The sequence below is a fragment of the Podarcis pityusensis genome (assembly GCF_964106645.2).
Source record: "Podarcis pityusensis genome assembly, chromosome: 2".
NCBI lineage: Eukaryota > Metazoa > Chordata > Lepidosauria > Squamata > Lacertidae > Podarcis > Podarcis pityusensis.
The window spans coordinates 25596779-25620846 of NC_138029.1; the positions used below are offsets into that span (position 1 = coordinate 25596779).

The 24068-nt window shown below is 42.6% G+C and overlaps 1 long non-coding RNA gene across 1 annotated transcript; it reads left to right on the forward strand.

Annotated features, from left to right (window-relative positions):
* Positions 1 to 4579: 4579 nt before the first annotated feature.
* Positions 4580 to 15764, forward strand: LOC308471210. Its single transcript, XR_013982794.1, has 4 exons — positions 4580 to 4889; positions 5522 to 5881; positions 7257 to 7325; positions 15377 to 15764. It is a non-coding gene; the product is annotated as an uncharacterized lncRNA (long non-coding RNA).
* The last annotated feature ends 8304 nt before the right edge of the window (positions 15765 to 24068 follow it).

Here is a 24068-nt window from a genome sequence, read left to right on the forward strand (position 1 = left end):
TTCTAAAAGTCAGATAGTTGTTTATTTCCTTGACATCCGATGAGAGGGTGTTCCATAGGGCGGGCGCCACCACTGAGAAGGTCCTCTGTCTGGTTCCCTGTACAGTGGTACCTCGGGTTACAAACACCTCGGGTTACAAACACTTTGGGTTACAGACTCCACTAACCCGCAAGTAGTACCTCGGGTTAAGAACTTTACCTCAGGATGAGAACAGAAATCGTGTGGTGGCGGCAGCAGGAGGCCCCATTAGCTAAAGTGGTACCTCAGGTTAAGAATGGTTTCAGGTTAAGAACAGACCTCCGGAACAAATTAAGTTTGTAACCAGAGGTACCACTGTAACCTCACTTCTTGCAGAAGGCCCTCAGCATTGGACCTCAGTGTCCAGGCAGAATGATGGGGGAGGAGACACTCCTTCAGGTATACTGGGCCGAGGCCGTTTAGGGATTTAAAGGTCAGTACCAACACTTTGAATTGTGATTGTACTGGAAACCAATGTACGTCTTTCAGGACCGGTGTTATAAGGTCTTGGCGGCCACTCCCAGTCACTCCCAAGTTTGACCTTTTCAGATTTTACTGTTCAGATCTGATCTCGAGGGATACTTAATAAATAAAATTACTTGTAGAGTTGGAAGGGATCCTGAGGAATATCCAGTCCAACTCCCTGAAATGCAGGAATATGCAGCTGTCCCATACAGGGATCAAAGCTGCAACCTTGTCATTATCAGCACCACACTCCAACCAACTGAGCTATCCATGTATATGTGTGAGTCCTTAATGTTAACTCCTGTAGATTAAATTTAGTGTGATAAGTACACCAGCTGCAGCCTCATCTAGAAAACTCCAACCAGCCATGATAATCCATTCCGTTAGTCCAGATGTTCCCAAACTCCCCCTCCCCCTCCAGACCTCTTGAAAATTGCTGAGAGTCTAGGCAGACCACTTAATGATTTTTCTACCTGTTGCAACATTTGTAATGTGTTGTGCTAGATACTGTGTGGTTTTTAAACTATTTCTTATATGTTGTAATGCAGTAAAATACAATGTACAAAATAACAGACACAGAAAAATTCGATTAAAAATCAGTATGCGTGTTTAATGTGATGGAGGAGCCATCGCCTGTCTTCTGCCACAAATCCATAGACCATCTGTTACAGACTGGGAATCCCTTCTCTAGTCACATCCAGGCTTGATTATTGTAATGGACTCTACATGGGACTGCCTTTAAAGATAGCCCAGAAACTACAGCTGGTTCATTGTGTAGTTACTAGGAACCTGATGGGGCAAGGAAGTTGGATTCTGTAACAGTACTATTGTACCAGCTGAACTGGTTGCCTGTATGCTTTCAAGCCCAATTTAAAGTGCTGGTTTAAACATTTAAAGCCTTGAGCAATTTGATGGTCAGAAGGAGGAAGGTCTTTTCTGTAGTGGCACCATAGCTTTTGAACTCCTTGCCAATTGGCTACTGGGTTTGCAATTGTTTTTGGAAGGTTCTGCAAACACACCTTTTCAGGTTACTTATTTGTGATTAACATTCTTGCTGTCTGGATTTTTGCTTGCTGCTTCTATGCATAAAACGTTATATGGTTCACTGGTTTAAACTTTAAATAGGTTTTTTAAAAACTAGCTTTTATCTCTCTCTCTCGCATTGTGGTCATGACGGTTTTTTACGTTTTTTACGTTGTTGCACTGTTGACTTTTTAAATCCCGCACTGTGCTAGAAGCTGCCTTGGAAGGGTATACCGTATAACACAGAAAGGTGGTCCTCATTTTTTGTTAAAAAAATAAGTAAATAATATTAATATGCTAAATTCAACGTTTATATTGTGTTTGTTTTCTCTTTCTGTGTTATCCCTAATCCAACAGAATCTATGGTTAGTCAGAATTAGTTAAGTTCAAATTCTTTGCAAGCAAATTTCATTTAGGAGAAAAGTGCAATTCAGGTATGCCTGATGCAGTTTAATGACACCTGTGGGGTAAGGAAAATATTCTAATATTTTTGTCTAACACACACACACACACACACACACACACACACACACACATATATCAATCACTGGATAGTTTTTGGACATCATTTCAAAATTTCACTTTAGACGAAACCTGAAGCCTCATGGATGTGCAGAACCACCCTGGAAATTTCACAAACCTGACCAAAAATCCTACGCTCCTGGGACCGATCACCTCACTGATGCTCTCTCAAGCCTAACTGATCTGTCCCAAGAGGCATTCCTTTGGAAAGTTGGGAAGAATAGATTTGCGTTTCCTGTCGTCTCTGGTGATGTCACCCAAGAAATGCTTCTTCGTCCAGCTATAGTTCCTCTGCTCAGCCAGTGTGATGGAGAGAGCCAGTGTGGTGTAGTGGTTCAGAGCGGTGGACTCGTAATCTGGTGAATCGGGTTCGCATCTCCGCTCCTCCACATGCAGCTGCTGGGTGACCTTGGGCTCTCTCAAGTCTCTCAGCCTCACTCACCTCACAGAGTGTTTGTTGTGGAGGAGGAAGGGAAAGGAGATTGTCAGCTGCTTTGAGACTCCTTAGGGTAGTGATAAAGTGGGATATCAAATCCAAACTCCTCCTCCTCCTCCTCCTCCTCCTCCTCCTCCTCCTCCCTCCTCCTCCTCTTCTTCTTCTTCTTCTTCTTCTTCTTTTCTTCTTCTTCTTCTTCTTCTTCTGCCTCAGGGAAGCTTTCATACTCCATGGTGATACGTCACCTTTGACTTGTTTAGGTTTACTTCCAGCTATGCCATTGGAGAACCAAATGCCAAGACATTTTAGCTCAGTTACTGTCACAAAAGAAGCACAATAAATTTTGCAAAGGGCAGTTCCCTTCTTCTAGCTCCTGGGTGGACCGCTTCACTTTATCTCAGGACTGTTTGGGATTTGCAGTTTACAGACCTAAGGGTGCAGGCATGCTGCACTTCTGGTGACCTCACAGGTGACTCAAGATTTCTGGGCTTGCTGATTGACAGGCTAACATGCAGCATCAGCCACAGAAAGCAAAAAAAGTGCGAGTTACTCTTTTGGAGCTCCTGCTACTAACAGCACATGCCTGTAGATTATAATATCTATAGACATAGATCCAGGATGGTGACAGCCTTGGATGCTTCACAAGTCCATCAAAAACTGAACTCAGCAATCCAATTCTAGATGCCTAGCAATCCCTGTAATTGCATGCTGGCCAATGAGAGAGAGAGAGAGAGAGAGAGAGAGAGAGAGAGGACTAAATTAAACTGATATATGTTTTCTTATTCAGTATGGGCACGCCTATGCATTTCCTAGTTTCTGTAACCTCTGAAGCTGTATGCTTTCCTCTATAGTTCAGAACTTGTTGAATCTGGGGAATGAATCTTGGTTGGTTTCCATTTCACGTGCCAAATATTTTTAAACTCTCCTCCTCAGCCGCTCTTAACCAACCCAGAATGGGAACAACTCGACCGTCCAAAAGGCGACGGGGCTGGAGCTCTGAAAGCTCTCTTTTCCACTCACCCGCAGCCCAATGTGATAATGCCGAGAGGAAACAATTAAAAATAATGTCCCTTTTATTATAACTGAGTCTACAGTCTTTCAGCACATTGACTCCAGCAAGACTTGGAGAGACATCCTACAGACTAATAAAAAATCCTTAAATATCAGTTCTGAAAGTTAATTCATGTGGAGCCACTCTTTTCTGCCAAAAACGGAACTTTTTCTCTGCAGCAAATGTTGTGCCGAATCCTCCAGACATGATGAGTAATGTCACAACTCTGGCTTCTTCTGGAAGTTATCAGTCGTTAATTTGCCACTTTGGGGCTGTTTATTGAGTCCAGCAATAATCTTTGCTCCTTCGGCCCATTGTGACCATGTAGGCACTGAATAAGTTTGTCAGGAGATTCAAAAGGGAGGTCTCTTCTTCTTCTTCTTCTTCTTCTTCTTCTTCTTCTTCTTCTTCTTCCAGCTGCAAAATGCATAGAGTTGCAGAGGTGGAAGAAGGCTTGATGGCCATCTAGCCCTGCAGCCTTCCCAAACACAAATTTGTCCTTGCCCTTTAGCTCTTGAGATTGACCTGCAGTATTGGCCCTACATAGCCTAGACCAGGCATGGCCACACTTGGTCCTCCAGCTGTTTTGGGACTACAACTCCCATCATCCCTGACCACTGGTCCTGTTAGCTAGGGATGATGGGAGTTGTAGTCCCAAAACAGCTGGAGGGCCAAGTGTGGCCATGCCTGGCCTAGACCACAGTGCCCCAGAAGTAAAGAGCAGACTTTTTTCTTTCCATTTATGTAGAGCACTGATTTGATTTATATGCTGAAATAATAATGATAGTATTGTTGTTGTTGTTATTGTTGATTATCATCACATGGGGAGACTCATGCTATACTTTCTATGAGCATTCCATAATTACTGCTAAGACCTCTGAGGCTTCTTCATGCACCTTTAAATTGAAACATATTCAGGAGCAGATCATTCAGCAATCAAACGGCTGACTGCACAGTTGCTGACATTCAGTCTGCTGTCTCCTGAAGTATGAGAAAGGACACTTTACCTGTAGCTAATTATAATTTTTTTCCACAGCACTATTAAATAGCTTCCTCAGCTGCAGTGGAGAAACCTAAATAGAAGGGAGCTGTTATATGGGGTAATTCCATTCAGATGTGCTGCTGATTTTTCCATGCAACTAATTGGACGAGAAACTCTGTGTGTGGCTCCAGAGTCTCTCCGACACACCCGAGTGCTTCTCAAATCGACTCGAAGGACTGATTTCTCTTTCCTTCATTTCCTTACCCTCCTACCCGTCAATTTGATATCCTGCTCCATCGCCCCTCCAAAATGAAGGTTTATTTAAAAATGGTGGAAATAACAACAACAACAACAAAAAAAGTCAGCCAACTTTCAACGGATTGAAATCACAGGTGAGTAGATTTGCTGAAACTACTGAAATGTCGAATGCTGGGTGTGGGGTGCAGTTGGATGTCAGTTCTCAAAGGAGCATGAGGCGATAGTCCAATAAAACCTGCCCCGGCCTGGTCCCTTCCAGATGTGCCCTCAAGCCATAGTCAGAGATGATAGGAGCTGCTGTCCAAAGCATCTGGGGACATCAGGCTGGGGAAGGCTGCTCTAAAAGCTAGGCTGTGGGGTGCAGGGTTTGACATTTAGATGTGGGAAACTTGCTGAATTGCTTTGGGTTCATCACACATCACACTGTCTAGCTGACTTGCAGGGGGGGTTGCAAAGTCAGTCTGTGGGGCAATGGTTAGAGTGCTGAACTAGGAGCTGGGAGATCAGGGTTCAAATCTCCAGTCAGCCATGAACTTCGCTGGGTAACCTTGGGCCAATCACTACCTCTCAGCCTAATCTACCTCACAGGGTTGTTGTAGAGATTACATGAGGAGGGGGAGAACCATGCATGCAGGGAACCTTGAGTCCCTTGGAGAAAAAGGTGGAATAATAATAATAATAATAATAATAATAATAATAATAATAATAATTTATTATCATATAGAAAGAATGTGATTTGTACGGACCAGTTATTTCTTTTGCACAGTTTGAACCAGTGTTTAGTGTGGAACCGAAGAGATGGAAGGTGTCTCAATAATTTATCTCATCTATTGGTCTGTTTGGAATATGTCCAGTTTGCTACACAGTGTATGGCCCCAGTCCTGCAGAGCCGCTCACAATGCATGGCAGCAAAGGGAGGCCAGGTTGCAGCACCAAGGAGAGCTCCTAGCAAACAACTTGTTCTGACAAGGGTTGGGAATGAACTGAGGTCTTCTGAGTGTCTGTTTCCAGCCTATCTCTCCTAGGCTCCTCTCATAGGCTTAAACGGATAACTCTCTGGCCTAAAGACATCTCCTGCACTCTGACATCCTACGTTGTTTGATCTTTGCAGTGAAGCACCAACAAGGTAATGTGAGAAGCCCTTGGTTCCTTGGACCCCAGGGAAGGAGCCCTGAAGGTCTTGGCTTCTATCTAAAGAATAATTTATTATTTATACCCCACCCATCTGGCTGGGCTTCCCCAGCTACTCTGGGTGGCTTCCAACACAATATTAAAACACAGTAATGCATCAAACATTAAAAGCTTCCCTAAACAGGGCTGCCTTCAGATGTCTTCTAAAAGTCTGGTAGTTGTTTATTTCTTTGACATCTGGTGGGAGGGTGTTCCACAGGGCGGGTGCCACTACTGAGAAGGCCCTCTGCCTGGTTCCCTGTAATCCTGTAACCTCCAACTTGGTGTCTCCCAATTTTGGACTCCAAGGTCATGACATATCAACCTGTTCTTCCAGCTTCAGGGATGTCACAGTTTCATCATCTCAACTGGGAACTTGTTTCACTCCCAGTGATCCCAATCAGGATCAATATAACATTGCTGCATGATTTAAGCATTTGGCCAAGTTACAGAAATCTACGCTCTTTTTACATGGTGTTGAAACTTCTTGGCAAAGTTATTTGCCCACAGTGTTGATATGCCATTCTGCAGCAGCAGGCTGCAAAAGATTGGAGAGACATAAGAAAGCAAAGCTAAAAATGTTAGCAATGATTTACTTTATTGTTTAAGGATAACATGGATTATATTTTTAGAATACTCCTGTGGAACATAATTGGTTACTAAGGTTTATTATATACTATAATCAAAATTGAATAAAAATAATTATTTTTAAAAGTTCAGGAACTTTGGAAGTTGTGCTACACAGTCACATACATCCCTATATGGGCTCACTAGCAATGGGGTTATTGCATCAAGTTTATCTGTGTTTGGTTATTTATAGCTCCTTTGTTCAAGGAAGAACACCTCACCTAGATGTTTTAAATAGGGAATGATGATAGAGAAGCCATTCCACACTCTCTGCCATATGGAAAAGCCTTTTACGATAGCAACCTGGATGTTGGCAGCAGCAGTCGTCAATCGCATCCTTGGCACATGCCTACTTTAGATGAGCAGGCATAGGCAAACTCGGCCCTCCAGATGTTTTTGGCCTACAACTCCCATGATCCCTAGCTAACAGGACCAGTGGTCAGGGATGATGGAAATTGTAGTCTCAAAACATCTGGAGAGCCTAGTTTGCCTATGCCTGGATGAGGGCATGCACAAGAGAATTCCTTTCATTGTTTGGGCAAAAGAGGGGGAAATGCTTGGATTAATGCAAACAAAACCCCATCATTATCTCATTTTTGGTGTTTTTCTATATATTTTTTCTAAACAAATCCCATGCAAAACATTAAGTTGAAAAGAAAGGAAATACCGTAACTTCTAACCACTGATTTTATCTTTATTTTAAGGAATGAATGCTTCAAAGTTGTATAAAATTACTTAATCAACAAAGATCCAGTATGGAAAATTGCAGATGGGTAAGAGAAATATTTCTTTTAAACCAGCCAAGCTATTCATATTAATTTCTACCTATGTTTCCACCAGCAATTCGGGGAATAATAACTGCACTCTGCCTTCACCTGAAAACTAAAATAATTTGAATTTCAGAAACATCTGAGGCAAAAAGGTTTCATTAGCACTGCAGTCCTATACATCCTAAACAGAAGTAAGCCCCATCAAGTTCAATGGAGCATAAATCCAAGAACGTGGGTATAGGATTGGAGCCTGATGCTTGCCATTCTTCCTTATAGAAATGCTAGAGCTTTTATATCCAGATATTTGTCTCCCTCCCAGCTCCTGCCGACCTAGCAGTTCAATAGCACTCCAGCGCAAGTAGATAAATAGGTGCCACTGTGGTGGGAAGGTAAATGGCGTTTCTGTGCGCTCTGACTTCCATCACGGTGTCCCGTTGCGCCAGAAGAGGTTTAGTCATGCTGGCCACATGACCCTGAAAGCTGTCTGTGGACAAACGCTGGCTCCCTGGAAAGTGAGATGAGCACTGCAACCCCATAGTTGCCTTTGACTGGACTTAACTATCCAGGGGTCCTTTACCTTTACCTAAACCGGCATAAAGCTGGGATGGGCAGAGGCAGCATAGAAGTGGGCAAGAGGAGTAGAGATTGTTCTTTGCAATGATAGTAGGCAAAAGCCAACCTCAAATAGCCATGCCCACCACATTTCTTGCATTGTGTTGCCAGCTCACAGTGGTCAGAAGATGCAATGCTGTGTCTTGTCTGCCTAGCATCGCCTTACATTGCCACACAGACAATACACCCCACAGCACCCTCATCAGACCTGTTCTGCCAATTTTGTGCATGGATTTGTGCATTACATGAATATATAGCAAATGTGAGTGCCATCAATGAGTGACACTGGGTGTTGGCAGTGTTACTATTCCATTGTTGAAATTGGCGCATATATATATATTATTTAATTTTTGCCATTGGGAGTGCATAGGATCCTGACTATACTAAGCTGGTGTAAGGTGTCATGGTTATTATACTTCCAGTACTGGTGGCAACCAAAGGATTCCTCTGTCGGATGGAGGAATGAAAAACTTATTTTTTTACATATCTGGGATGGCAGCTCTTGTTGCAGTGACCTTTCTGAAATCCAGCAGTATTATATCATTTTCTGGAACGGAAACAAACCAGATGACAATGTGAGACCACAGGACTCATGTACAGTTTACATGCAGATGGTTAATTATGATTTGTATCAAAAGTGGATATTTATGTATTGCAATATAATGTTTCATTCAAGTGCTTAAAATCCAGTTGTTTCCATGCTATGTCTCTTCTGTATATAAAAATGTAATAAAGGAAGAACTGTAGGAAAGCTACATGTTGATTCTAGAGAAAAGAAATATTGAGTTATTTGCAAGGGACATCCTACGGAAACAAGCCTAGACAAATTTGCTGTTGCTCTGCTAAACATCAGGCGGCTTTTATACTGATGCTTGATAAACATTCATTCATTACAATTGGTCTACTCTCTGTAGGAATTAGCTGAACACAGCCCATGGCTTTTCCTGTGTGATCCACTTACCCAAAAAATGGCCAAGGGAGGAGCAGCACAGATTAACAGAGGGGTACAGACGCGAGTGGCGCTGTGGGTTAAACCACAGAGCCTAGGACTTGCCGATCAGAAGGTCGGCGGTTCGAATCCCTGTGACGGGGTGAGCTCCCGTTGCTCGGTCCCTGCTCCTGTCAACCTAGCAGTTTGAAAGCACATCAAAGTGCAAGTAGATAAATAGGTACTGCTCCGGCGGAAAGGTAAACGGCGTTTCCGTGTGCTGCTCTGGTTCGCCAGAAGCGGCTTAGTCATGCTGGCCACATGACCCGGAAGCTGTATGCCGGCTCCCTCGGCCAATAAAGCGAGATGAGCTCCGCAACCCCAGAGTCGGCCACGACTGGACCTGATGGTCAGGGGTCCCTTTACCTTTAGCCAATATTATGCCATCCTGATGTTGATGGATTGCAACTCCCAACAGCCTCAGCCATCAGGACCAATGGTTAGGGATGATGAGAGTTGTACTCCAAAGACCTCAGATGAGCTACTGGGGACTCCTCCAGATAGAATCTTATACTTATAGAGTTGGAAGAGCCCAAACAGGTCGTCTAGTCCAATCCCCTGCAATGCCCAACGTGGCACTCGAACCCAGATTTGTATTTGACCTTAAAGAATCACTGAATATTGAGGCTAAACGCCTTCCAAAGTTAATATCCTATACAGAATTTTGCTGAGAGTGAGATGCTGCTATAAGCACAGAAACACAGAAGAATGATGGTAGGTGCTCCAAACACAGCAACAGGGTGCTCGAAACACAACAGTGATTTTTTACGGTCAAATGCATTTCTCTTCATGGAATATCCACTTGACTCTTATTAGTTTGTGACTCCGTGTACATATTGTATGTTTTCTGATTGTGAATTAAGAAACAGTTTGATAGTGAATATCAGCAATATATCTGTCAAAATTACAAATACCTAAACATAGACTGTTAAGTTGTGGATGAACATATCAGACGACACAGCGAGTCTTTAAACAGCTCTTGTTTATTCACAGGCCAGAACAGAACTGAACTGAAGGGTTCAGCCAGCCTGCTTATATAGAGCTCCACTAGAACGCAACAGTAACCATTTTCTGTAACTATCCAATCACTGAATGTCACTTTCAATCCCTGATTTGCATATGTGGACCTGAGTCAAAACTATCTACAGTATCCCCCTGCTGGCCCAGGGTGAGAACTTCAGTACATAACATAGACAGCCGTTCACCCTCGCTAGATTTAACGTGTTGCCATCTGCCTTATTGCAAGGCAGATATGTGGGTAAACCATATGCAGAGTGAGTCTGCCTCTGCGGCCTGATAGAGTTGGAAACCGTCTCTCATGTCTTGCTACGAGGTTGTTTTTATGAGGATATACGCTCGGTCTTTATCACCCCTGTTATACAGAAAATTCCAAGTGGGTCCGAACCTCAATGCTTAAAATCCCTGATAGAGGATAAGGATCTAGAGATGATATTTTGCGCGGCTGCCATAAAACTCAGGGAACAAGCTGTGCTATTACAAAGAATAAGGCCTCAGATGCAAACTCTAGATAATATTCTAGAGACCTAAGCCACATTTCTAATGGCTGTCATATTCATATTGTTTAATGTTATATTCGATTGTAAATTCAAACTTAATGCTATTGTGTTTATGTTTGCTTAGTACGGTATGTGAATCTGGTCTGGGACCGTAATAAATTTCTATTCTATTCTAGTTTGATAGTGTTATATAAATATTGTTAGTATACTATTAGCCTACGTGTTGCTTTGTGCTCGTCACATTCACCTGAGTCTGTGTCATTTCCATAGGGAAGAGGCTTTTTTCCTCTCTTTGTCAGAATCTCTTAGGAATCTGCTTTTCTCTCTGCAAGTACTGCTTCTGGGTGGCAGCATCAAATCCCATGGCTTTCAGTATTCAGTGGTACCTCGGGTTACAGACGCTTCAGGTTACAGACGCTTCAGGTTACAGACTCCGCTAGTACCAGAAATAGTACCTTGGGTTAAGAACTTTGCTTCAGGATGAGAACAGAAATTGTGCGGCGGCGGCATGGCGGCAGCAGGAGGCCCCATTAGCTAAAGTGGTGTCTCAGGTTAAGAACAGTTTCAGGTTAAGAACGGACTTCCAGAATGAATTAGGTTCTTAACCCGAGGTACCACTGTACCTCTACCCTGATGACACCCATCAATACCTCTGTATCCCAGAAATATTCCCCTCCACCCATTAGGCATCTCCTGTTGTTTTTCCAACATTTTGCTTGGATATTTTCATCACCATCTCATCCTCAGTATATCAAAGGCTAAACTTCTCATCTTCCCTTTTTAATTTTTTTTAAAATTTCTTTCTCTGTTGACCTTGTCACCAACTATCTTGATGATCTGGCCCAAAGCCTCATCTTCGAGCCCACTTCAGCTCATTGCCAAGTCATGATGTTTCTATGAGCAAATAGTCCAGCTCACACTCAGATCATTGCCCTACCTTTATTATAGCAGATTTATAGTCCCTGGACTTCTATTGACACACCTCAAAGCTCATCTCTGTACAAAAAAATTGCCTTTTTAAAGCAAAAACAAAACACCACCCTCTCTGTAATTAATAACAGCACAATGGTCCTTACATCCCTTCTCTGGCTACTGGTGATTATGGGAAAAATCAATTTTACTCCATCTGCAGGATGAAACTTAGTTTATGTTCTGATGTATAATTTATGTGCACGCATCTTTCAGCCATATATATATATATAATCATTCCTCCAATATGGATCCCGCTTTCTCCCAACAGATGAAAATCCTCAATCTGTCAGTACTGTAAAAATGTGGGTGGAAAATGAGTATTACCAGTGAAATCGGGCGAGTTAGTTTAAGAAGCCAGGCCTTCCAAACCAGAAGACTGGATGTCAGGAAAGATCTGTTTCTTACTTTTTAGCATATGTCCCGCTGTCTGAACCAACTTAGAATTCTAAAAAACCCCACAAAGCAGATCCCACAAATCTGAAGTCTGCCCATCAATGGTGTTGTGAATAGATGATTGGACTTGGTCCAGAGAGACATAGGTTCAAATCCTCCTTCATCCATAAAGTTTACTGGGTGACCTGGGATTATTGATTTGACCTTAAACTAACCTCATGTCACAGGGATACAGTGAGGATAATTCTAATATCAGCTACCTTGAGCTCTGAAGAAGTGGGGTACATGTGCAACTAAGACTGTGTACACACTAATTTTAGAGCACATTCAAAGCACATTATACAAGCATGATGTGCAATGCAGGAATTCTTTCCCTCAAATAGTTCGGGGAACTATAGTTTGTGAAATATTGCTGGAAATTGTAACTCTCTGAGGGTTAAACTGCAGTGCCCAGAATTCTTTGATGAAAAGAATGTGCTTTGGAAAGGTATATTGTGCACAGCCTAATAATAATAATAATAATAATAATAATAATAATAATAATTGTTATGTACTGAAGTTCTCACCCTGGGCCAGCAGGGGGATACTGTAGATAGTTATGCAAATGAAGGATCGAAAGTAACATTCAGTGATTGGATAGTTTGTATGCAAATGAAGGATCGAAAGTGATGTTCAGTAATTGGATAGTTTGTATGCAAATGAAGGATCGAAAGTGACATTCAGTGATTGGATAGTTTGTATGCAAATGAAGGATCGAAAGTGACGTTCAGTGATTGGATAGTTTTAGAAAGTTGCTACAGTTACGTTGTTCTGGAGCTCTATATAAGCAGGCTGACTGAGCTCTTCAGCTCAGTTCTGTTCCAGCTTACAAATAAAGAGCTGCTTTGGAAGAATCGCTGTGTCGTCTGATATCTTCACCCACAACTTAACAACAACAACAACAACAACAACACCACCACCACCAACAACAATAATACAGTGCCTAGTTATTCACAGAACACAGTCTCTAAACAGCTCATACCCTTTGGCATATGCTCTTTACATCTTCTTTAAAATCCCTGGGGCATCGTTTTAGTCATTCCCAAAAGCGTGCTGTTTCAGCTGTGTGGTTTAATCAGGTCCCTTTCCACTAGGACAAGGGTGAATTGTAATCAAGGCAAACTGCTATAAGGTCACTCTCCTTGCCTTGGTTTCCTGCATTTAGAACCTACTATCTGAAACAATTTGTTTAATCTCCGCCTCTTTGGTATTCCAACCAATTTATAAAGCAGCTTTTGGGACATGACGCAAAACGGCAGTTTTAAAGCCACAGATCCTTCTAGTAAATCTGTAAGATTAAGCACCTCACACCCACAAGAGTGTGTTCCTTGGGATGACAGAATTATGGCCCCGGGATAAATCTGATTTTATAATCCTGCTTAGTCTACATTGATCTGGATAAACAGAGGCCCATCAGCTGAGAGGTTAGCATGACTTAGGCAAAAGGGAGTTTTTAACTGTGAACACATTTTCACAAAAGGGATGGGAAAGTGGCAAAGGATGTTAACCTAAATGTTAGTTAAATAGAAGTATTTCTCCCTTCTCAGTCATTCGCTAGTGTCAAAATTACAGGAAATAATTTTGTGACTGTGCAGAGAAGGACCCTCCTTTCTCAAATTAAGAGATAACAAAAGACAGCAGGTGAAATGAGATTTTGAAGATAGACAGCAGAATTGAAGTGGTCCTATGCTGTTTGGTGATGCACCCATAAACACAGACATTATAGATTAGCTCTCATGGCAGGAGGATGCCGTTTCTCAAACACATATATCCAGTACCTCCCTCCCACCTTGAAAAATAGATGCTGGTAATCACCATGAAGTGTGGGGATCTGGTTGTGTTGCAGTATAACAAGAGTTATTCACATAATACACATCTAACAATATGATGGTTTCTATGCATCAGTGTCTAACAGACAAAGCTGCTGAAATACATTATTGGAAACCCCTTCAAATGTTGCATTCAAATGTTGAATGTAAAATAATAATAATAATAATAATAATAATAATAATAATAATAATTTATTCAAGCCTTCTGGCAGTCACTGCTGCTTCAAAGATAAGGATGTTAATTTAGGTTATCAGCTCTGGAGATTTTCAGAATCTCTGGCACAAAATCAGACCGCAGGTGCCTTTTCATTTTGAAAGAAAGAAAGACAATGGTGTCAGACCCAATATATATGTGCTTTAAAAATTGCATAATGACAAAAGTGTTAAGCATGACTCAGTCACACTTAATATGCATTTGCCGATTTCTTTTCTTTTTTTTGCAGCCCTGAACAGAAGCAATATGGGGCATATGCCCATACGAGGCTTTAGCTTATTGTTATGTTTCTATTTTATATTCCATTTTCTCTTTTACTTCTATTTCGGTAGCTTCTTCCACTTACTTGGTGGCAAAAGTACTGGAAAATGACTCTCCGCCAACAGATTCCACCCACCTTTACTCCCACAAGCAGATCTCATAAGAAGATGAAACACATTCTTCTTGCTAGCTTGCAGAACAAAAAATAAAACAAAATAGGAACCTTAGTGAAGAGAAGAGAACAAAATAGTAATGTAGGCTGCTGAAATATGAGCTATTATCAAAAATATTTGGTTTTGTGGGGATCCTTTAAAAATGAAAACTGTTTTCTTTTCTTTTTTTAAATCCAGAAATTAGTTTTCCGGATTTACACCGCAACTGTATAGCAGCTGTATGTTTGTGGGTATGTTAGAATTGGGTAGAAGACAACTTGTTTAGGCTTATATACAGATGCTGGAAACCTGCAATTAGCTATGGTGTTCTCAGTGCATGCTCATCGTCTACTACTTCGTAGTAGAGCTTCTTATTTGCAAGCTGAAGTTCCTAGGTTCAGTCCTCAACACCTCTATGTAGGGCTGGGGGGTCCCCGTCTGAAACTATGTGAATCAGGAAAGACTGCACTGCAGGTACTTTAGCTACATCATGGTGTCACGAAGGCACAACTCAGTGTCTGAATGCAAGACTTTTAAAAGTACAGCGGGTGGCATTCAGATTCTACCTTAGGGACGCTGGTGGCGCTGTGGTCTTAACCACTGAGCCTCTTGGGCTTGCCGATCGGAAGGTTGGTGGTTTGAATCCCCATGACGGAGTGAGCTCCCGTTGCTCTGTCCCAGCTCCTGCCAACCTAGCATTTCGAAAGCATGCCAGTGCAAGTAGATAAATAGGTACCGCTGCGGCAGGAAGGTAAACGGTGTTTCCGTGCACTCTGGTTTGCATCATGGTGTCCTGTTGCACCAGAAGTGGTTTAGTCATGCTGGCCACATACCAGGAAAGCTGTCTGTGGACAAACGCTGGCTCCCTCGGCCTAAAGTGAGATGAGCACCGCAAACACATAGTTTGACTGGACTTAACCGTCCAGGGGTACTTTACCTTTACCTTTACCTTACCTTCTACCTTAGGCTTCAAAAAGGCATAGTTTACATTCTATATTTAAGTGCTGAATCCAAGTCCTGAAAATGGATCTACTTGCATTACTGAAGGCTTTGCTTTTTTCATTTTGACCCATGCAGAAGTACCAGGGGAAGGCTGATGAAGCAGTTCATGTCAATCAATGTTTGATAAGCCAACAGAAGCAGATTCAGGCTCCTCATTCTTATCTCGACGTTCCTGCCTGGATCAGACTCCCCTGTTGCAAGATTTGGTTTTATGGATGGTGAAAAATGATTTCCTGACATCTTAAAAAACATGCTCTTTTTCCTGTTTTGATGGAGGAGAAAAACCCCGTGTATTTCATTAAAATGGAAACTTTTGTCCCAGTACTATGCAGTGTATCACTTGATCAAGATTTCTTTTTTGGAAAAAAAAAATCTTAGCCAAGATGTTTTCCCCGACAGAAACATCTTGTGTTTGGGAAGGAGGAGGTGGGGTTGAGGAAAGGAAGGTTGCAATTAAGAAATTCCAGTCTCTTCTCTCTGAAAGTAAGAATTAAACACAAATGAAAGACCAGGTAATGGTAGTTGGAACATTTGGGCCTGAATCACAAATGCAGCACGCGCCCCAACCAAACAGGGTGGGCTTGTTGTTGTTGTTGTTTAGTCATTTAGTCGTGTCCGACTCTTCGTGACCCCATGGACCAGAGCATGCCAGGCACCCCTGTCCTCCACCGCCTCCCTCAGGTTGGTCAAACTCATGCTGGTAGCCTCAAGAACACCGTCCAACCATCTTGTCCTCTGTCGTCCCCTTCTCCTTGTGCCCTCAATCTTTCCCAACATCAGGGTCTTTTCCAGGGAGTCTTCTCTTCTCATGAGGTGACCAAAGAATTGGAGCCTCAGCTTCAGGATCTGTCCTTCCAGTGAGCACTCAGGGCTGATTTCCTTCAGAATGTATAGGTTGGATCTTCTTGCAGTCCATGGGACTCTCAAGGGTCTCCTCCAGCACCATAATTCAAAAGCATCAATTCTTTGGCGATCAGCCTTCTTTATGATCCAGCTCTCACTTCCATACATCACTACTGGGAAAACCATAGCTTTAACTATACGGACCTCTGTTGGCAAGGTGATGTCTCTGCTTTTTTTTTTATGGTGGGCTTGCTGATGTGCAAGGTTGCTCCATGGCAAAAAATTGCAGCTGGTAGCATGGAGAGCTATGAAGTCACTGTAGTAACTGACTGAGTACAAGCATGATGTCCCTAATGGAGCTGGATGGTTCAAACATAAAGGGTTTGCAAAAATGTTTCTTAGGTCAGAAAGCATGGCTATCATATCCTTCATAAAGCAGGGGTGACTAACATGTAGCTCTCCAGATGTTATTGGACTACAACTCCCATCAGCCCCAGCTAGCACGCCCAATGGTCAGGGATGTTGAGACTTGGAAGTCCAACATCTAGAGGACCACACAGGTTCATCACTCCTGATGTAAATCAACAGTAGACCACAGGACAGCATAGCAGCTTGACTTTCAGGATACTTCTTGCAGAAGATGCTGCTGTTCAGATATGTTTCCTGCTGTGGCTGTTCCTTTCGGAAGAAGCTACCTGAGAAGATAGGTCCACTTTTGACCCACACCACATCATTTGTTCCACTCCGATAAGAGACTTCGCTGTCAAGCGCAACTTGCAATTACGCTGGAAGAGGTCAAGCAGAGAATTACTGCAATAACGGTCTCCTGCTTTTATTGCTCTTGACCCCAAAGTAATAAGCAGTGGGTGAAGAACAGAAGCTGTTTTCTGGGTACCACTTTAGTCAAGTAGAGTGGGGAGCAATGACACCACCTTCTTAAGGTGTGAGATTATTAAGCTCCAAATTAGACAGCATCAATATTTTGGTAAGCAGCACTTGAGATGATTAACTTTTGTCACTCACCACTAACGTCTATTATCGGAAGATGCGACCCTGCAAAAATTAAGATCCACTACGTATTCCAGATGTGTCTGTTTGTAGCCAAGGGAAGGGTAGGAGGAGAAGGTGTCTGTGTGGTGTTTGTAATGTAATGTAAGTTTAATTTCAGGTTAACTGCAAAACTATGGCAGTTCAATGTATCCTAGATTTACAAACTAATGCACTCTCTGAGTTTCCAAAATATGACTGGCTTTGTTGCTCCATTTCTGTCTCACATTATATGTGATAAAGGAGGATAAAGGCTTTCTCACATTTCTCTTGGGCCATCACCTGCTTTAGTAATCCATGACTGAGAACACTGAGTGAGGAAGTTACAGAATTTCACAGAAGAGTAATCTTTTAAGGAATTGCTTGTCTTCCTGGTTTCCCCCCACCATGTTTTTTTTAGATTTCACAATTCCAAGTGTTAATTAATTTTTTTATAAGTATTTGTTGTTGTTAAATTCCCATTTATGTTTGAATGCATCTGACTTATTTAAGCAGGGCCTATATGTGAGAGAGTGATGTGAGTGGAATTGAACTCCAGTGAAATTCTAGGCTGCAGTGGGATCCCACCATGGAGGTAGACTATAAATTGAAGGCAACAGCAGTGGGTATTCCTCTTGTAATTTTTTTTTTATTAATGTAACATGCTTCAAGGATAAGAGAGTTTGTGTGTTCATAGACAGCGTGAATGTGTGAAGTAAACAGCAAGAGACTGGCATTCCATGTTGACAATTGCTAGCATTAAAAAATAGTAATGCTGACAATGTGAGAAACTTTTGTGTGAAAGTTTCTGTTTCCTTAGCTAATTGAATATGAAAGGGAGTGCTAATTAAAGGTGCTTTCATATCAAGTCCCTAGATTCTGTTGGAAACAGCTAGCGCCGAACAGATCTGTCAATTTCAGGTTCTTTCAGCTTCTCATTTCCCCGCTTCTGTTCTCTACATTTCCACATTCCTCACAAAAACGCAGCAGTGTTTTAGAGCAAGTTTCTCTCAACAGACACTCATATATTCAATTTTGCATAATATATACATTTTTATGGAACAATTTCCTTCGTTATAATGCATTTGTGTATGCTATTTTCATGAATATATGCATACTCATGGGACGCGGGTGGCGCTGTGGGTAAAACCTCAGCGCCTAGGACTTGCCGATCGCATGGTCGGCGGTTCGAATCCTCGCGGCGGGGTGCGCTCCCGTCGTTCGGTTCCAGCGCCTGCCAACCTAGCAGTTCGAAAGCACCCCCGGGTGCAAGTAGATAAATAGGGACCGCTTACCAGCGGGAAGGTAAACGGCGTTTCCGTGTGCTGCGCTGGCTCGCCAGATGCAGCTTGTCACGCTGGCCACGTGACCCGGAAGTGTCTGTGGACAGCGCTGGCTCCCGGCCTATAGAGTGAGATGAGCGCACAACCCTAGAGTCTGGCAAGACTGGCCCGTACGGGCAGGGGTACCTTTACCTTTACCTTTATGCATACTCATGCACACTAATACACAGCTGTGGGGAACCTTTTCAACTGTAGGGTTGCCGTATTTTGAAGAGCAAAAAATGAAGACGCATTTGCCAACTTCTACTTTTAACTATGGATCGCTATGACGACTCTACCCATGAAAAAGAGGATATGTCCTGGAAGAAGAGGGCATATGGCAACCCTTATCAGGCTCTGTCTCACAGGCTAAATACTGTGATGCCACCTGTCAATTGCATGACATTGGTATGACATCACATGATTAACAGGGGGATGGGATACCTGCCTGTCAAAATCTCTAGGACTTTGTGATTCATTCTGCTTAACAGGGGAGCATGGGAGAGTCACAAAGGACTCTGCAAGTTTTCTCACTTTAAGCACATCCTTTGCTTGGAGATTGGGGTGGAAAGGTGTGTCAGTTTCACTCCTCTTATTTTCTCATTTTGCCAATCTTAAATCCATTTCTCCACATTTCAGTAGTTATTTCTCTCTCTCTGTGTGTGTTTTATTTTTAAAAAATCCTCATAAAATAATGGATTTGGATCCCTGTATTATACAAAGAAAACAGCAATTAAAAAAAACACATATAATCATTTACATTTTGCCTATTTATTTGCATGCATTATACGTAAGAAGCTCTAATTACATATCCAGAAATTGCCCCTCCACCTTTAACAGTTGCATGATAGCAATTATCAAGTGATTTTAATATTTGTTAATGGAAGTTTTGTTTTGTTTTAAAGAGAAGCATATAACTGATCAGCGCTACCTCAACTGTTTGCATGAGTTGGCTTAAAAGCTTGGGTGAATGCCTAAATCAGAATACAGATAAGTTAAACATCCAAGAGGAACCAATAGTCTCTCTCTCTATAAAAAAGTATCAAAGAAAAGCATTTTAATGCTCATATTTCCCCATCCTTTCTCTTCCCCACTACTTTAGTGATTAATATCTTTTTTCCTAAAGTGAAAGCTTGACAGCAAATAAAGGGGGCAATGAATGTTTGGGACGACGTGCAACATTAACAGCCTTGTAAAAATTAAATGACGCATTACTTGCAGATTATTGCTGAACTGGCACTGCACACTTTTGCATAATGCACATGCCTTCCACTTTATTCAAAGTTTTCCAGTCAAGAAACAGCTTCTGATTCTTGCAAAAGTTTCCAGTGAAATTGTGCACTTCTATAACTTTTCTCTAGCACACTATTTTTCCTTTCTTGTCTCTCTCTCTAAATCTTTAAAATGGATACCAACTCTGGCCATTAGGAGCAGAGTTGATCTATTTATAACACAATATAGACTACTAGCCAAATAGCAGCAGAAATTTGATAATCATAGCAAGTAAATCTAAAAGATTAGGAGATCAAATTGTCAGAAGAGAAGATCTAAATTAGCTAAAATATAGGTAGGTAAAGATGAACAAGAATACAGTGGTACCTCAGGTTAAGTACTTAATTCGTTCCAGAGGTCTGTTCTTAACCTGAAACTGTTCTTAACCTGAAGCACCACTTTAGCTAATGGGGCCTCCCACTGCCTCTGCGCTGCCAGAGCACGATTTCTGTTCGCATCCTGAAGCAAAGTTCTTAACCCGAGGTACTATTTCTGGGTTAGCGGAGTCTGTAACCTGAAGCGTATGTAACCTGAAGTGTATGTAACCTGTAAACATTTTTGACTAGTGACATGCTTTATGTTCACAGACCTTTCTTTTCCATCAAGGAGAATTTCCGAGACCTGCAAAAAGGCAAAGCAAAACATAACTCATGGCTAATATTCATCCTTCTGCTGCTGTTCGCTGCAAGTGATTATACCACTTTGTTGCAATCATCACAGATAATCATGGTTGCAACAAAGTGATGTTGTGATTCGAGGACCCGATCCCCGCTTGGGGAATAAAGACACGTGGACACAGAATGTAAGGTTAATGGGTAAGGTAAAGGCCACAACTTTATTGATTACAGCATGTGAGAAGGTATTGGCTTAGGCATTGGACCACGGAACATTAGACTCCACCCACTCGTAGAGGGGTGAGTCTGAGGAGGGGTTAACCACCAGTAGGGGAAGCCTGTTGATGCTAATCCAACTATAGGCTCTCTTCCTGATGTCACCGAGGGTCGTGCCATGGCCCCCCGCCACACGGGCATCGGACAGGATCCACGGCCGCCGGATTCCTTTAGCGGAATACCCAAAATTGTCGGGGAAGGCGATGGCCAATTGGAAAAATCTCCTACCAGGCCCCTTGGTTAAACAGGGCGACCAACCAGAGGTCCATAGCAAAGTCTCAGGAACAGCTAATCTAAAGGGAGTGGAGGGTGGGTGACTCGAAGAAAATATGTGTGCAATGGTGGGGATGGCTGGCGCGGCTGCGTTTGAGCAGCAAGCCACGCCCCTGTCGAGCTTCCCTATGGGTGCCCAACTGGGGAGGGGCGTGACACCAGCCCTGGAGTTGAAGCAGGAGACGGAGCGCCCCCTGCATGACGCAGGAATCGTCTCCCGCTCACAACCCCTTCCCTCCTGGGAGTAGGAAAGGCTTTGCAGCAAGGATCTCACACTGCTCCACACTCAGAATTGGCTATGTGACAACATCATGAAACCAGTTAAGAGCAAAGACAGTGCTTGCTCTGAATGGGCAAAAAATGTTTTCATGCCTGTTCCGAGCCCTCCCTGCAAACATTTTCCGAAGGGGGTGCTTTTCATAGGAGGCAACAGTGTTCTTAGAAAGTCTTTCCTCCATTTCAACTCTGACTTTATTTTACCATTAATCACCTGACAGAATGCAGATAATGAAATTTAACACAAGGGGCAAGGGCACAGGGATTTCATTTTTGAACTTTCAATTAGATGGCTTTATTTTACCATTAATCACCCAACAGAGTGCAGATAACAAAATTTAAAACAAGGGGCAAAGGGCAAGGGCACAGGGATCTCATTTTTTGAACTTTCAATTAAATGCAGGACTGGATGAGAACATACCTTTCTTGGTGTGACCTAAATATACCCTTGAACCAAATACTTTGAAGATTTAACTTAAAGACGGGAGGAATGTGATCGTTTTAACTATGACAAGTGTGTCCAAGTTAGATATTTGTAAGTCCTGCATTGCTTTGTGTCATTTTTCTATCCACGACTTTCCATGTAATGTAAACCACCTGGAGCTGACTGTGTGGGATGGAACATTAACTGCTATAGAAAGGCTGCTCTGTCCCACAGAGGAAAGAGAAACCGGGTGGTGTAGGGAGAGCGGGGGGGGGGGGTGCAGTTTATCAACATGCAGGTTGGAGGGCAAAGAGTCAAGATTTCCAGCTCTGAAATGGTGTTTACTTATCTTCACGAGGAGCTACAACTGTACTGAGAATGCGAAGTCTAGAGGCTACATTTCATTATGACTCCTTTCTCGTGTGGCTTGAAATAATAGAATCTCCCTTCATCGGGGACAGGAATGTAGGAGAGGCTCAGAAAAGAGGCAGAAAGCAGAGGTAGAGACTGAGAAGGCTTCAGAAACTGACAGGGACATCTGCATAGCTCTACCCAAAGGAGGCTCAAACTAAGCCATAGGCAAATCTGTCAATTTTCCGCCCATGTCACCTTGGCACATCCTTACCCATAATTCTGTTCTCCTCTGTGCCTGCATATAATCTGTGGAATTTCAACACAAGCTCTTCTCAAAACGTTTATTTAAATCGGCATTTAAAATGTATTTAGATGTGGATGTTTTCTGGGGTTTTATCAGTTCTGGGGGAGGGGGAGGTGACAGTATTCCCTATCAAGTTGTTACAGTAAATGCCACACTTTTAACAACAACAACAAAAAGAGGTGCTGGTACTTCATAATAGTAATAGTAATTTATTATTTGTACCCCGCCCATCTGGCTGGGTTTCCCCAGCCACTCTGGGCAGCTTCCAACAAAGATTAAAAATACATTAAAATGTCACACATTAAAAACTTCCCTAAACAGGGCTGCCCTCAGATGCCTTCTAAATGTCAGGTAGTTGTTTATCTCTTTGACATCTGATGGGAGGGCGTTCCACAGGGCGGGCGCCACTACCGAGAAGGCCCTCTGCCTGGTTCCCTGTAACTTAGCTTCTTGCAGTGAGGGAACCACCAGAAGGCCCTCGGCACTGGATTTCAGTGTCTGGACAGAACGACAGAACGACAGGTATACTGGGCCGAGGCCGTTTAGGGATTTACCTTGTGTACCCCCTTGTTGAGTTAGCACTTGATATTTTGAAGGGGAATGGGTGATCAGGGCTTTGCTCTCGAGATGATAGAGGCTTCACAGATCAGTCCAGTTCATCATTGTGAAAAAGGACAGTCCTCTTAGATGCATTTCCAAAAAAGAACTTCTTAATCATGAGCATGCTAATTCTGCCTTTTGGAAATTAACAGAAGTAACATGCTTCCTATAGAACAGATTAATCAGCTGAGCTGCCTCATTCAAGGCAGCCTGCAATGTCCAGCTGTCTGCAGAAAAGGGAACTGAGGAGGTGTTTCTGTAGCAACATGGTGGAGTGATTACTGACAAAGGCCAAGAGCTGACCAGACAGTAGTCTTAGGAGTAAGTTTAACACTCAAGTACTATGCAGTCCTTCCATGTAACTGTATAGTCTATGGGTAGGCAAACTAAGGCCCGGGGGCAGGATCCGGCCCAATTGCCTTCTCAGTCTGGCCCGCGGACGGTTTGGGAATCAGTGTGTTTTTACATGAGTAGAATGTGCCCTTTTATTTAAAATGCATCTCTGGGTTATTTGTGGGACCTACCTGGTGTTTTTACATGAGTAGAATGTGTGCTTTTATTTAAAATGCATCTCTGGGTTATTTGTGGGACCTACCTGGTGTTTTTACATGAGTAGAATGTGTGCTTTTATTTAAAATGCATCTCTGGGTTATTTGTGGGGTATGGGAATTCGTTCATCTCCCCCCCCCCCAAATATATTCTGGCCCCCCACAAGGTCTGATGGACAGTGGATCAGCCCTCTGCTGAAAAAGATTGCTGACCCCTGGTATAGCCTAACCCAGACCCTCCAAGTGTCCCTATTTTCCTGAATTTACAAAAGCCAACCCAGTTTCTGATTTGATCCTGGAATGTCCCACTTTTCCTCAGGATTTTCCTATTTTCATCAGAGAAAAGTTGGATGATATAGAGTTATGTGACCCCCGAGCCAAGGGTTTAAGACAGTTATACAACCTTTAGAAGACATCTGAAAACAGCCCTGTATAGGGAAGTTTTTAATGTTTTATGATGTTTTTATATATGTTGGAAGCCATCCTGAGTGACTGCAACAACCTAGTCAGATGGGTGGGGTATAAATAATAAAGTTGTTGTTGTTGAATAAGATGTCCCTATTTTCCTCAGTGGAAGGACAGATCGTGAAGCTGAGGCTCCAATACTTTGGCCACCTCATGAGAAGAGAAGACTC